General features: G+C 38.3%; 1 protein-coding gene across 5 annotated transcripts in view; it reads right to left on the reverse strand.

Annotated features, from left to right (window-relative positions):
* Positions 1 to 3659, reverse strand: part of APBA1 (amyloid beta precursor protein binding family A member 1) — a 184817-nt gene that overhangs the window by 40689 nt on the left and 140469 nt on the right. The gene's annotated exons all lie outside the window — the stretch shown is intronic.

A 3659-nucleotide genomic window follows, 5' to 3' on the forward strand; every position in this document is an offset into this window, starting at 1 on the left:
GATATAGTATATTTTAATTATTATGTGGTTTTGTTTGTTTTGTTAGTAATACAGTTTTTGTTGATTTTAATCAAGTATAAAAATTCAACAAATAATACTTTAAAAAAGATAACGACAGCAGCATAAATGAAGATTAACTGTCATTAATTTTTTTGTAATAATTTTTATTGAATTTTAAAACATTACAGTTGAAAAAAAGAAACAAAAAAACAGTGTGTGGATTGTGGAAGGAAAGTGACAAGAAGAAGGAAAGAAAGGGAAAGAAGAGGGGAAAAAGGAAAAGAGAAAGCAAAAAAAGAAGGGACAAAGGAAGAGAGTACAGGGGTAGAAAAGATGTATATTCATATCTAGTTTTAGTTCTGCTAATCTTAAAAGTAACAGTTTGGCAAAATAACCAAAAATAATATCAGTAATAATAAAGTAGCTTACTTTCAGCCGCTAATTCCTATTATAGTAACTGTCTCTGTTTCACAGACTGGCTTCTCTAGAAGGAAGGAAAAGTAGATCCGTATCTACTTTTCTCCCCTCCTCATATCTTTTCAATCTTCTGCCATTTACTTTCGGATTCTTGGCTTGTTCTTCCCATAGCGTATATTGTTATTCTGTCCATGATGTAGTATTCATACATCCGTTCTTTCCATTCCTCAATTGATGGGATCACCATCAATTTCCAATGTTTGGCCAACTCTATTCGTGTTGCATATAACACATATAAAATTGTACTGATTACATTTTGAGTCAGTATAGTTTGGATCATGTCTACAATGTTCAATACAAATATTTCTGGGAGAAAGGGGATGTTAATTTCCAGTACTGCTTGGATTTCGTCATGTATTTTAATCCAGTATTTTTTCACATCGCCACACTGCCACCACATATGGTTCATAGTACCAATTTTCTGTTTACACTTCCAACAATTACTGTCATGTTGTTTGTTTATTTTAGCTAATCTTGAAGGGGTTAGGTACCGTCTGTGAAAAATCTTTTAAAAAATTTTCTTTCAAATTATTACATATGGTAAATTTTTGATTATATTTCCAAGTATGTTCCCACTGTTTGACATAATGGAACCCAAAATTTCACTTGCAATTATTTAAATTGCTGCATTGTATTATGCAAATTATAGATGATATGCATTTTAGATATACCGTATTTTCTGGCGTACAAGACAACTTTTTGACTGTCTAAAATTGGGTCAAAAGTCGGGGCCGTCTTGTACGCTGGGTGCGCATGCTCGACTGCTGGCTTCTCGGGCCTCCGGAGGCCTGGGGAGCCGGCGTGTGCATGCACGGCCGGCTGCCAGCTTCCAAGGAATAGAGGTAGCCTTATATGGTGAGTATATCCTAATAAAAGTTGGGGGTCGTCTTATACACCTGGTTGTCTTATACGCCGGAAAATACGGTAATCCTAAACTTTGTTGGGCTAATGAACTATATTGGTACATATATCAGAAGACTACTGCAAAACCTGGTGTTCCCACAACACTGTGATATATATAGGAAGACCTACAAACACAAATATATAATGTTGGTGTTCAAGAAGTCACATTGTTCGTTGTAATAATAATAATAATACTCTTGTGAAAAAGTTTATTATTCATGCAAAAGGAAGTCAGCAGCTCTGTTTGTTACGGAAAAGCAAATTGACAGTTCTGCATGTTTATTTGTTTGTTTGTTGTTTTTGTTAAGCCCTGTATACAATTTCCTCTTCTGCTTAAAAGGATCTTACCAGTCCTCAAGCATAGTTGAAAGGTGGGCTTAAATGGATCGAGGGGATGGCCTAGATCCAAGTTGTTTGTCTCCCTTCCCCACTGAATCATTGGTTTGGCAGAGATCTCAGCTACTCACATGGGAATAGTAGTAGTGAAGTACTCTCAGCCACTGTTTGTGCATTCCAGCTGAACTTTGACTCAAGGGCTCAAGTGGTATGTTTAGGTGGAATCTCTTTTCCTGTAGTTTGCATCCATTGTTCCGGGTCCTATTCTCTGGAGCAGCAGAAAACAAGCTTGCTCACTCCTCAATATGACATCCATTCAAATATTTAAACAGGGCTATCATATTACCTCTTAACTGTCTCTTCTCCAGGCTAAACATACCCAGCTCCCTAAGTCGTTCCTCATAGGGTATGGTTTCCAGGCCTTTTGCCATTTTAGTCACCCTCCTTTGCACATGCTTCAGTTTCTCAACATCCTTTTTCAATTGTGGTGCCCAGGTGGTGTCTGACCAAAGCAGAATAGAGTGGTACTATTACTTCCCTTGATCTAGACACTATATTTTTATTGATGCAGCCTAAAATTGCATTATCCTTTTTAGCTGCTGCATCGCACTGTTGACTCATGTTCAACTTGTGATCTACTTGGACTCCTAGATCCCTTTCACACGTAGTTTCATTCAGCCATGTGTCCCACATCCTATATCTGTGCATTTCATTTTTCTGCCCTAAGTGCAGTACCTTACATTTCTCAGTGTTGAATTCCATTTTGTTAGCTTTGGCCCAGCTTTCTAATCTAGACAGGTAATTTTGAATTTTGATCCTGTTCTCTCGAGTATTAGCTATTCCTCCTAATTTAGTGTCATCTGCAAATCTGATGATAAGTATGTCCCCAGTTCTGTCATCCAAGTCATTGATAAAGCTGATGAATAGCACTGGGCCCAGGACAGAGCCCTGTGGGACCCCACTGGTCACTTCCAGGATGAAAAGAAGCCATTGTTGAGCACTCTTTGGGTTCAGCCACTTAACCAATTACAAATCCATGTAACAGTTACCTTGTGTAGCCCACATTTTACAATCTTGTTTGCAAGAATGTCATGGGAAACCTTGTCAAAGGCCTTACTGAAATCAAGATATACTATATCCACAGCATTCCCTTCATCTACCAAGCTGGTAATTTTATCAAAGAAAGAGATAAGATTTGTCTGGCATGACTTGTTTCTCTGAAACCCATGTTGACTCTTTGTGACTATGGAATTGCCTTCTAAATGTTCACAGACTCTCTGTTTAATGATCTGCTCTAGAATCTTTCCTGGTATTGATGTCACACTAACAGGACGATAATTGTTTGGATCCTCTCTTTTTTCCCCTTTTTGAAGATGGGGACAACGTTTGCCCTCCTCCAGTCTGCTGGGACTTCCCTGTTCTCCAGGAGTTCCCAAAGATTATTGCCAATGGCTCCGCTATTACATTAGCCAGTTGTTTTAATACTCTTGGATGTAGTTCATCTGGTCCTGGAGACTTATATTCATTTAGATTAGCAAGGTATTCCTGTACTATCTCTTTGCTTCTTCTGTGCTGAAATTCTCCTATTCTGTCCTCTGCTCCATTATCCTCAGGTTGAGCATCCTTTTCCTTTTCTGAGAACACAGAGGCAAAGAAGGTGTTGAGTAATTCTGCCTTTTCTCTGTTTTCTGTTAGCATTTTGCCATCTTCTCCAGGCAGTGGCCCTATGATTTCTTTTTTCTTCCTTTTGCTGCGGACATATCCAATGTCATCTAGAAGATGGAGGAAGCTAGAAACTAGAACACGAACCAGTGGATTCTAATTACAAGAAAAGAGATCCCACCAAAACATTAGGAAAAACTTCTTTACTACAAGAGCTGTTTGACAGTGGAATGATGGACTCTCTGTCTTTGCAAGTCTTTAAACAGAGGTTGAATGGGTAT

Source organism: Sceloporus undulatus, chromosome 2 (genome assembly GCF_019175285.1).
Source record: "Sceloporus undulatus isolate JIND9_A2432 ecotype Alabama chromosome 2, SceUnd_v1.1, whole genome shotgun sequence".
In the NCBI taxonomy this organism is placed as follows: Eukaryota; Metazoa; Chordata; class Lepidosauria; order Squamata; family Phrynosomatidae; genus Sceloporus; species Sceloporus undulatus.